This window comes from Pteropus medius, unplaced genomic scaffold, assembly GCF_902729225.1.
Source record: "Pteropus medius unplaced genomic scaffold, Ma_sr-lr_union100, whole genome shotgun sequence".
NCBI classification, from domain to species: Eukaryota; Metazoa; Chordata; class Mammalia; order Chiroptera; family Pteropodidae; genus Pteropus; species Pteropus medius.
The window spans coordinates 8786077-8799197 of NW_024342467.1; the positions used below are offsets into that span (position 1 = coordinate 8786077).

The 13121-nt window shown below is 33.3% G+C and overlaps 1 protein-coding gene across 1 annotated transcript in view; it reads right to left on the reverse strand.

Annotated features, from left to right (window-relative positions):
* Positions 1-13121, reverse strand: part of TMEM196 (transmembrane protein 196) — a 136475-nt gene that overhangs the window by 60269 nt on the left and 63085 nt on the right. The window contains exon 2 of the transcript XR_005652689.1: positions 487-567. The gene's annotated coding sequence lies outside the window, so the exon portion shown is untranslated. The remainder of the gene's footprint in view (positions 1-486; positions 568-13121) is intronic.

Here is a 13121-nt window from a genome sequence, read left to right on the forward strand (position 1 = left end):
TTTCTTATCCACCCACTCAGAGACAAACAGTAACAACACAAGCTAAAGGCAAAAAAATACACATCTGAAATTATGTATCTCAGTATATTTTTAAACAAGACCACCAATTTCAGTATTTTGGAGGTCAAACCAAACCAACATCATGTCAGCAAAATATTGCTCCCTGTAACTCACCCTCTGGCTGCTTAACCTGCTTTTGTTTGCACCGTCTTGAGAAACAGAGCTCTCATTGCTCTTTTAAAGGAGCATTCCATAGTTGAATAGTTGTTACTCTTAGGAGACTTTTCTTTCTGGTGTTTAACCTAAATTCTTTTTTTAAAAAAATGATATATTCTACATAGATATACCTTCTTTACGCTTGACTATAATCATTTATCCTTGTCTTATTTTAGAATTTATACTTTCCCCATATTTATCAGATATTGCTTATTCTTGCTGACAAAGCATGACTGTATACATTTCTAGCCCAACATTTTTTTTTATTACGGGTCCGGAACTTCACAGATTCTTTGTATCACTTCCTAGGCTCCCCACCACTTGTTCGGCTCCTGGAGGCTCCTGAGCTGCCTAAAATTTAAAAAAAAGATAAAAAGTTTTCCAGGTGCAATCTTAACACAGTCATGTTGAAAGTGATAATAATCCTCTCACCATGACACTCTGCCCAAAATAGCATTGGCATCCTTTGACACCATGAGGAAGCAAATTTTATTTTATCTTATTTCATTTTATATCTACTTGGCAGTCATGCCATATGACAGAAGCTCATAAATACAGGACCCCTTAATGACTGAGCTTGCAATAATCATTCTCTGGATAAGGAATACAGAAAGTAATTAAAAATGAATAATACACCACTTATTTCTCTACTTTGATGATACTGATAATTCAGCAGTCTGAAATCCATTACATAGGTAAGCATGGTTAATACTGTTTGAGTAATGGTATGTGTGTGTGTGTGTGTGTGTGTGTGTGTGTGTGTGTGTGAGAGAGAGAGATGCTTGCACTTAACTTTGATTTTATTTAATCCTCACATAACACTGTGATATATTGTAAATGGGTAAACTTCATTTCAGAAGTTAATTAGCTCAGGCTCTTATAGCTAGTTACTGATAGCATCCATAAATGCAGTGAATTTTACATGATATCATAGTGCCCCTCTATGTTTTTAGATTTTCTTAAAGGAAAATATACAGAGAAGTACACAGAAATGTACACATCGATGGGGTTCTGCAGATTGAACACACTCGTGTAACCAGCACCCAGACTACGAGGCCCGAAGCTCCCCATGCCCACTTCCAGTAACTACTCACCCCACCAGACTCCAAGGGAAACCAGAATCCTGACTTCTAACAACACACATTTTTGCATGCTTTTGTTCTTTGTATCAGCAGCATCATATATTATACTCTTTTATATTTAGCTTCTTAACATTATGTTTGTGAAATTCATCCATATTATTGCATGTAGTTCCATATTATTATTCTAATTATATACTGTTCCATAAACTGTAAGTATACCATAATTTATTTATTCATTGTACTCTTGATAGGCATTTGGTTATTTCTAGTATGGGACTATCACAAATAGTACTGTTATGAACCATCATATGTGCCATATGTTGAAACATGTATACGCACACATGCACACACACACAAACACACACACGCAGACACACACTCTTCTTTGGAAATGAGATTGCTGAGGCATAGGTTGTACAAATATTCTGCTTTGGTAGAAACTGCCCAACAGGTTTCCAGAGTGGTTCTACCAGTGCCCATCTTTTATTATTATTATTATATAATTACTATTACTAATCATGTGTTCAGTTATGACTCCTGTTATCACCACTATTGTTTTTAAGTAATGAATATGAGCCAGGAGTTGTACTAAGCACTATATATATAAACACATATATATTTATATTATAAATACATATTATATATAAGTACACAGTATTTATATAATATAGAATTAACATATTATATGATATAGTATGTTATATGTAAATATGCTATAAATAGATATTATATGAAATCACTATATTATATATTATATTATATCATACTCCATATATAAAATTACATATTATATCATATCATATCATGCATATTATAATTGTAATATACATATTATATATAATATAAGCCCTATATTATATATGTATATATGTACATATATTTTATATATAGCAACTATAATAGAGTTATACTACTTGGGGTTGTAGTATACTTGTCTTTGAGGGTGGAGTATCTATATTAATTCTTTGAAATTATTCTGCATATGAGATTTGCCTCTTCTCCCTGTTTATCTATTTATTCATGCATTCATTCAATAATTTATTTATGTCAGTATAAACTTATGAATACCTATTTTATACTTTGGATTATAATACAATACTATTTTTTTTTTTTTGGCTGAAATCGTTCTTGCATTGGCTATTAAGAGCTCTTTACGTGGTTCCAGCTCCAGTCCTAGAAACAACCATTTATCCAAGGATACTTAGGTCTTTTTTTTGGACCAAGTTCTGGATGTTTAGAGTACTAGTTGCTACTGGGGCATCATTGCTTGTAGGTCCTCTCAGCTTACAGAGTAAATAAATATAGGATGTGTCTACCAACCTGTGTACATATACATCTATAATTATTTCTATATATAACCTTCAATATCTATCTTAAACTAAATCTGAGTTAAAACTGATATTTAACTCTAATCCATTTCCAAATGGATCATTCTAGCCTTCTCCCCACCTTCATTCATAAATTCCTATAACGGTGAAAAAAAAAAACATTAACTCCCAACATCTACCATCTAACATCTACAGTGTTAGTATATATGCATAACAGTATCAGAATTGTTAACTAGTATTCCTGTGGGAATAAACTTTAAAGTATAATACTTATGTGCAGTTCCTCTTGCCATTAGTCTTACAGAATCCACTCACTTTCAAAGCAACTTAGGTGAGCACCATTTCCCCCACTCCATTTGTAACACAGTTAGATGTTCTTGTCATGATCTGCATTCCTTCCTGGGATCTCCAGCCTCCTAAAAGATTTTTATAATGCTCACAAAATATTGTTAGCTCCCTTTGCTGTAATGTTCTATATGTTTTGACAAATTCACAAAGTTGTGTACCTACCATCAGAGTATCACACAGGATAGCTTTACTGCTCCCAACAAACCCCCATGTTTCACCTATTCCCCCCAAACATACAGCTACCATGGATCTGTTTATCGTCTCTATAGTTTTGTGTGTTCTAGAATGTCATAATTATATAATCACATAGCCTTTCAGACTGGCTTTTTTCATTTAGCAATATGCATTTAAAATTCGTCCATGCCCTTTCATGACTCGATGGCGTATTTTTTTTATCACTGAATAATATTCCATTGGATATACCAGTTGTTTATTCATTCACCTATTGGAGGTTGCATTTATTTTTTTGGCAATCATAAACAACACTGTTAGAAACATCTATGTGTGGGTTTTTGTGTGAACGTAAGGTTTGAATCAATTAAATCTTCAAATCAGTCAGATCAGTCCACAATCATGGAATATCTTTTCATTTATTTCTGTGATTTTTAAAAATCAGAGTCGTGAAGTTTTTGTAGCTCTTGTTACAAGTAGATGTAAGAACTCTCCCCATGTTTGAGTGCTGTGTTCTTCTTCATTGGCTCTTTTCTCAGATTAGTTCTCTTTAAACAATGGCTTTGGAATATCCACTTATTTTTGAGAAGTTTAGCAACATCAGGACAAAGAGATGCCTTTTCCAAGCAGTGAATTAGGGTGGAACTTGAGTCCAAGTTGTTTCCTGTGTCCATTATGAACCAATCACATTTGCTCAGATTGGCTAATGAGGCTCAGGGATGTGGTGAGTCTCATTATGACCACATAGACTGAGAGTGGGAGAAGACTGGTTTTTCAAAGGAAAACTGAAGTTACCAGAAATGAGGTAGGGGATTATTGATGCTGAACAGGCAAGCGTCTACCACAGTGGGGAATTTTCACATCTAGTCACAGACTAAACATGCACGTTTTTGCTTTTGTTTTTTATAATAAAAAAATTGGGGTCATGCCCATATAAACAAGAAATACGTTATTGAAAAGAGGGAAAATAGTTACTCTTGTGGTTATTCTATCTATATGACCATAAACGACTGATTTGGCAGTTTCCTATTCTTAATTGATTTAATTATCATTGTAAAATATGGCCTCAGATTTCTACCTGTTCATGATTAATTTCTGATTCATAACCCTGCCTTTTCTAACCATTTACCTTTAGAAATTTCCAAGTAAAAACGAAAGCTTAAGAAATGAGTATTAGCTAATTTGAAAAACCTGGAGCCCAGATGAAGGAAATAGAGCCAATTTATATAGAGACCCAGATTTATTCAACTTTATAAGATTTGGGCACTTGAATTTTTAAGAATATTGTTTAGACTTGAATTTGATAGTAAGTACCCACATTTACATTTATTATATATAATTATTCTGGTAGAGAAGATGAGGTTTGAGTTTTTTTAAATTGAGATATAATTCACATATAACATTGTATTAGTTTTAGGTGTACAACATAATGATATATGTAGGTATTGTGAAATAATTACTGCAGTAAGTTTAATTAAAATTCATCACCATGCATAGTTGCAATTTTTTTCTGGTGATTGGAACATTTACGATCTATTATCTTAGCAACTTGCAAGAGCACAATACAGTATCGTTGAGTATAGTCACTGTAATGTACATTACATCCCCAGGACTTACATATCTTATAACTGGAAGTTTGTAACTTTTGACCTGCCTCCATTCATTTTTGTTCCCCTCCCACTCAGTCTCTGCCTCTGGCAACCACCAATCTGTTTTCTGTGTCTATGAGTTTTGTTTTGCTCTGTTTTAAATTCCACATGCAACTGAAATCATATACTATTTGTCTCCTTTTGTCTTATTTCACTATGCCTGTTTTTAAAAGTAAGTCTTGCTAAGTAAGCTATTCTTCCTTTGGAGGAAGCATGGATGACCACTGTTCTCTCTGTCCTAAGCAACCATAAATAAATTTCCTGAGTATAGTAAAAGAAAGAGTTGTCAACAAATATGTAATCAAAGTCGTATTGCTACACATTCAGAAAGCAGATATAAATGGATGAATCAGAGATACTCAAACAAATGAGCAAGTTCATTTTGGAAATATCAGTATAAATGTTCTGTGTGTGGCAGACTCCCTTGAGAATAGGAAAAGTCAATAGAGAAGGAGGCATGCATTTAAAAATAGCTCTCATAAAACGTGAATTAGTCAAGAGAAGAAATATTGCATTATTTGTTGAGCTGAAATTTTCATGGTAAACATTTCCTCACTCATTTTATTCCCTTCACTCTCATTGAGCTCCTCCAGTATCCTTAAGAGGGAGAACACACTGAACATGCTATTTTTATAACAGTGCAGAAAGCAATAAGCAGGTTACAAAACAGTTTACGAATCATCAGTAATCTGAAATGGAACACATGCATTATTTTTCCCCTTGGCATTATTTCAACTCTTTGTCCATGCTGATATTTCATATCTAGAAGTGTAATAATAACAATATATCCTGTCAGGCACAAAGAACAGAGAAGTGATTTTTGTTTAATCTCATTAAATATTCTTCCCTGGAGTCTGGCTTGAACCTTATGCCTGGGCAAATAACAGCTCTACCTTGCTGTGACTATTAACAAAGTAACTTCTTTCCATTGTCTGGGAAGCCATGTTTCTGAGAGGTTATTACAGTGGGATCTATAGAGGCCATGGCCTTGCTCTCAGCTATTTAAAGATTATGGTATCTTATAAATATAAATCTAAGACATATCATAAGGGAGAGGATTCATTAAATATAATAATTAGGGAAGTGTTTGAATGTTGAGAGGGAGTATTTCACTCTTTCCTAAACCACGTGTTGATTCAAGGAATATTTCAGTTCACTGTCCTTGACTCTTCCTTAATGAAACATGTGTCATTAAATCTTGCTTCGCTCTATTCATGGATGCTTGAAAATGCAGCAGAATAGATTATTAATAGCATATGATTTAATTTTAAATACCTGAAGTAGATAGTTTATGTTTCTCAAGGGAGAGTATCATGATATATGATATCCAGTCATTTTTCACCTCAGCATTCACTCTTTTAATTCAATAAACATTTATTAATAATGGACTAGGTGGAAGATAGTCTGCTGAGATGACTGACGCATGGTTTCTTCACTTACAATCTGGAGAAAAAGGATAGACACAACTAAAACTAACTATAACAGAAGGTAGAATAGAGTGCTAAGCACTTTTTTACATATTTTTTCAATTTTAACCTCACAGAAATCATTTAAGGTTAAGAAGAGAAACCCCAAATCCAGTAATCCACCTTAACTCCTCTCTTTTACTCCATGAGGACAAGGACCAACCTGTCTTTGTCTCTTATTTTCCTCAATTTCTCTGGAACATAATAACTACTCGTTGTATATACATTGAATAATGAACTGAATGAAAGAATGAATGAATGTATATATTATTTAATAAAGGATAAAAGGGCAAGTCTTATCTGGGAGCAGAGGTGGTAAGAATTAGAGGAATCTCATATGGTTCCCTGATTTCTGATTTTGGTAATTAGATGAGTATTAAGGGCGGAATTTGGTGAAGGGAGATGATGTGCAGCTTAGAAAATGTGGAATGGGAGGGTAAATAAAGCTGTTGAGATATTCAGGATGAGAAAAATGGTTAAAAAAATGTAGGTATGGCTCTCAGAAAATTACATGTTACAGATGTAGAATTGGGAGCCCTTACTTTAGGTCATAATAAGAGTGAATAAGAGTATTAAGCAAGCAATATTTCTTTGGACCATTTCTTTAGATTGGTCCATTAAAGAAGTAGAGGTAGGAAAAACAGAAAAAAGAAAACCAATGCAGGGGCTGAGAGTGAAAAATAACATCCAGGATGATGCCTGCTCTGTGTCAGCAGCTACGAGGCCCTAGACACATTAATTCAGTCCTTATCAGTGTCTGAAGAGTACATGTAGTGATTCATGTTCCAGAGGAGAAAATGGACTCTGAGAGGTAAGGGATTACCTAAGGACAGGTAGCTCTGAGCAGGGAGCAGGAAGTGTAGATCTCTCCAAAGTCCTTCCACAACTCTTTGAATGAATATTTCAAGAGTCAGAACTTGTTATGATCATTCAGTACATAAAAGATGACAGATTCACACAAATCAGGAATTTTGATGACAATACTGTTTATCATTTTCAGTGGGATATTGATAAGAGGTATATGTTTCATCTGGTCCATATCAGAGTTGCTATTCTGCTAGTTTATGGCTGAGGCTGATTAATTGGTGGTCTCTTCTGATTGGTTGCTGCCATGTCATCTCAGTTAAGTATTTTGAATATTTTCTCTAGAAGCCATGAATATCATGTAATGTTCTGAGTCTGGATTAATTAATCTTGATAATGTAGAAAAGAGAAATTTTGTCTAAGATCTCTATTATGAAAATTCAAATGACAGAATTGATTGGAAGATACAATCTAGACTACTAAAATTTACAGGTTTTTTATGTCAGAAAGATTAGAGGTTGAATTTACTGCTTTTCCAATTGCATGTTGGATAGACTACATTTATTCTGGAGCCAAGTATCCTATGTTTATATCTTAACATGCTATTTATAAGACAATGAAAGAGTGATTTAGTCTCAGATCCTCGGTTTTATGATGCATAAAATCAGAACAATAATACTATACTTGTAGACTTGTTATGAAAATTAAATAAAATATTTTAATAGGCTCATAACAGTGTCTGGAATATTACAGACACTCAATGAATCACACTTTTATTATAATATTATTAATAGTTGAAATTAGTTATTTGAATGAGAGAAATTTTGGCATGGGCACATAAACAAATTCCTCTTACAGGAAAAGAAATGTCAAATAATTGAAGGTGATACATTCTCATTTTAGTAAACTAAGAGAAATAGGAAATGAGAATAAAGTTGGCTTGAGAAGCATTAATCTTTGGAGCCCCTCTGAAGAAGATTGCTACATCTTTATCAGAGAACTATCTTAGTTTCACATACTCTTGGAGTAATTCTCAATAAAAGTCATTATATAATTCGAATTTTAGCTACTGTTTCTCAATTAAAGAACTACATTTACCAGGCCATTCTAGGTTTTCTAAAGTCTGGACCCAATCTGTATTTCCAAATTTTGTCTACTATTGCATTTCAGCCATTCTCTGCTCTAAATCAACTGAACTGTTGGTTTTTTTCTATCTACATACTGACTTTCCCACTTTTATTCCTTTTGTTGCTCAAATGGTTGCTTTTCCCTAATGTAACTTCCTCATAATCTGTCTGTATCTATCCATACCTACAGAATCTGATCATGAGCCCTAATCTATGAAGATTACCTACAAGCGAAAGTAATCCTTCTTGCTCTAAATTAATCTAATATTTTACCTTAATTCTTCGGAGGACATTTGTCACTTTCTTCATTAGATTATGTGTAAGCATTTTTAGCATCTCTGTGAGACATTATTAGCATCTAGAGGAGAAGGATCATAGCTGATTCACTTTTGTACTCTCAAATGCCTAACAGTGCCTGGATGCAATACAGTAAATAGATAAACAAAAATGGAAAAAGATAATTTATCTAGGTTTTATCATATACTGTATCCATTACCATTTTAAACTTTATTTCTAGGACTTTGTTGTCATGTTTCCCTCAACACGTGCAACAAAGGTGGTCTCTGTCTTTTTGAAGAGTGTATGCAATTTCTATGCCATAGAAGGGGGCATCTTGATGGCAACTATCACTTGAGTTAAACAGACATTGAGAGATTTTCAAGTCCTTTATTACTTTGGTTGTTGCCTTTATATTTTCTGAAGTGTGGTTTCCTCTTTTTAAATATCAGGAGTAAGACTTTTCTCAGTATTATAAGAAGTAACATAATCAATTTTGCAAATTTTAAGTTATTTAAAAATTTTAAGTATTTTTACTAAATACTTCTCTTCCTTCCTCATATTTCCAGTATTTTTTGATAAAAATCAGAAGTTTTGATATATTATAGGTGTACTTAAAGACCAATTCTTATGTGTTTCAAGTGGACTAGTGATGCATTATCCCTCTAATGCAATTAAATTACACTTTTACAATGGGTCAATCTGAAAATTTATGAAGAATACAAAAATAGAATACTCATACTAGCATATACTTTGTATTGAATAGCATTACAAATTTTTATTTATTTAGTAGTAACCTCAAGTCTTATTTAAAACAGAATTATATTTGTTGCTATTTTTATTTGGAGTGTATAACCTATGCACTATTATCTAAAGAGAAGAGGCAGCTTTTATAAACTGTAAGGTGACACTCAAAATGAACTATTCCATTATACATCTATTAGAATGGCCCAAATCCAGAATACTAACAATACCAAATGCTAGTGAGAATATGAAGCAGCACGAACTTTTTATTCATTGCTGGTTGGAATGCAAAATAGTAGAGCTACATTGCAAAGCACTTTTGAAGCTACTTACAAAAATCTATACATACTCTTGCCAGAAGAACCTGCAATTGTGCCCCTTGATATTTACTCAAAAGAGATGAAAACTTATGTCTACACAAAAGCCTGCACATGGATTTTTGTAGCAGCTTTATTCATAATTTTCAAAACTTAGAGGCAGCCAAGATGTCCTTCAGTAGGAATGGATACATAAACTGCAGTACATGCGGACAATGGAATATTATAAATGCTAGAAAGAAATGAACAATCAAGCCATGAATGGACATTGAAGAGCATCGCCCTAAGTGAAATAAGTCAAAGACAAATACTGTGTAAGCTCACTTATATGTGGAATATTAAAAAAAAAAAAAAAAGCCAAACTCACAGCAACAGAGAGTAGAATAGTGGTTATCAAGGGCTGGAGGGTAGGGAAAATGGGGAAATATTGATCATAGTACAAACTTTCAGTTATAAGATAAATAAGTTCTGGGGACTCTATATATAGCATGGTGACTATAGTTAATAATATGGTATTATATAATTGAAAGTTGCTAAGAGAGTAGATCTTAAACATTCCCACCACAATAGAAATTATAGTTACGTGAGGTGATTCATGTGTTGACTAAACTTATTATGTAATCATTTTGCTATATATGTACCAAATCATTATGTTTATATGTCAATTATATCTCAAGAAAGCTTGAAAAAAATTTAAATTAAGAATAAATGGAGAACAGGATGACACTCAAGGCTAGAGAAGTAAGCAGGGGTGAGATCATGAAGGCCATTAGACCTTAGGACTCTATCCAAAAATGGTTAAAGTGGACACAAGTGACAGAATGATATTTCCATTTAGCGTTTGCTGGGATTGTGGTATAATTTTGAGAGATTATATTGGATACACGGAACTCCTTTACAAGGATACTATGAAAACCATGGGAAGACAGGCTGGTTTCCTGGACTAGGAGAGCATCTTTGAGAATGGAAAGGTGAAATGGATGCTCATGTTTAGGAGTCAGAATCAATGTATTTTGGCAATTTTTGATGTGTAGGGTGAAGGAAAAGAAAGAATTTAACATAATGCCTATGTCACTGCTTTGATCACTGCAAATGGAAGTACAGGATTGGCTGGTTTGGTACATGTAGAGTTTGAGTTGCTATGAATATTCAAGTAAATAGATGAATGGAGTGTTGGGTAGTCAGACCCACATTTCCAGGTGGGAACTTTGATTTGGGAGTCATATCGATGGCAGTGAAGACTTAGAAACAAATGAAATATCCAATGAGAGAAGGTGGCCCTGGATAGGAAGAACCCAGAGAATCTCCACTATTTCATGAATTGGCAGAGGAAGCAATGACTACAATGAAGTAGCCAGAAATCTAAGGAAAAGAAAACAGGAAGCTATGGTATTCTAGAAAACAAGATTAAAAAGTACTTTAAGAAGGATGGAGTAGGCATCAGTTATTTATTAAGAGCTTAAATAAAATATGTTCTGCATGGCATGCATTATATGTGGGAACTAATTTAATAAAATCTACCACCATTAAGAACATAGATGATTATAATAATGGTACACTATTATCATTATTGCTTTTATTATAAATACCATTGTTATTATTAAGTCCTGACTAGAGATACCATTTTACTTTTAACTAAGTTTTATAATGTCAATTTTATGAACATATCTTTGTCCATTTGTCCTCTTGAAATAGAACGATCACTCTATAATTAAACTGAAAACGGCAATCATGCACACTTCAAAATCCACATAATAATACTCGGTTAATTATCTGATAATCTGGAGATGCCTATGGTGACACTTACATTTTAAAATATTGAATAGCTATTGTTCTAAAATTTAAATTTAACTGCTTGATGTTCTTAGAATGTGTTTACTGTCTGTGTAGTGATTTATTTTAAAATGTTTCAGAATTAACAGTATGCTATTTATGTCTGATTTACTTTAATCTAAACCCAAGGATTTAGGAGCTGGATTGCCCTAACTAGGAATCAATGCTCTGGAAGTGGCTTTTAAACATGATATATATCATTATAAAAATGATTATCAGGATTATGTTAGTTAGCAGAAAGGATGCTAGGAATAATTCAAGATGTGTTCTTAGCTGTAAAACTCTAGAAATATAAAAGCTTTATAAGCTACTTATAAGGAATGGGATAAGTTTATGTAATCTTTTTTAATATACTAAAGTTGATTTTAAAACACACCTAGAAATAAACAAACATGTTGATTTTCTGTGTAAATGAAATGCACAAATATTTTTAGAAGTCATTGACAATATTTTTAGAGGGAATAATTAAAAATTAGTTTCAGATTTTAACTTTGTTAAATTAAGTAATACTATACTTTAAATGATAAATGATAAATTACATGTCCTAAAAATGTACATTTAGAAGGAAAAACTTTTTTCCAATTTAAATGCAGCGCAGTTTTTATTTTAGCATGTGCACTGCACTGTTTTTAATCCTGAAGATCAATGGGGATGTCTAATAAAATTTTAATGTTAAGAAACTATGATGCTTCACTCCTACACACACCCCATTTCCTAATTCTCATATAAGGAACCCAAAGGTGTTTTGCCTTTTATGGATAAGCAAAAGAAGTCCAAGTGAAGAGAATCGTTCCAGCTGGAAATGGGAAATAAGCAGAAGAAAACATAACTCTCAAAAACTCTACTTGATCTCTCTGACTTCTAGCAGAATTTTATGTAACCATCCTAGAGACTTCCAGAGAAAACTATTACACATTCAGTGTTTTTTAATTCACTGTCAAAAGTCTTTTCTACATCTAATGCAAACACTTAACTGACAAAACCATTAGAACTACTTTCTCTTTTTATACTTCCAGGCAAAGTGCTATACTTAGGAAGATAGTGTATACTTACAGATTGTTATTTAGCTGCTCCCATGCTCATTTTTCAATGGATGGTAGCCATTGCTCATAGTAGTCTAATTCTAATACTAGCTTGGAAATGCCAAATCAGGGAGGGGTAGAGGATGGGGTCGTAACCCATCATTTCTGTTGAGGAAGAAAGCTGGACAGAGGGCAGGTGGTAAAATCACAGACAACAGTTCATGTAGAAATGACAAGCCAGGTCCAGAAGTTTCCTGGCAGAGAGTAACGAGGCAACCAGCAGCCTTGCCAGAAATAGCATATGCTAGACTAGACTGGAATGTAAGTGGCAACACTGTGGATTTCTTAGAAAGATGAACTTGTAATAATTCATAGATTTAATCAAATTTTGCCTTTGAAGGCTATTAACAAGAGAGACCATGTACTAATTGGAGTGCTGATGTCATTGCCCAAAACTATTTTGGAATTTTTTGGGGAAAAGTCTTCAGAGACTTTGGCATGATCATCTAGTTTTCCTTAATAGAACAGATTTTCATCCATTAATGGAATATTTATTATACTATATGATTCCCTGTAAACTATCTTAGAATCATATAACATACCTAGAACAATAGGAATTTCTCAGGTTGGGGCCCAGGGCTTTGCATCTTTGTAGGTGTTTCAGGTTCTCAATAAACTACTGCTTTAAAAGATAATTTTGTAAACATATAGAATGAGATGGGGACTAATTTGGTGGCT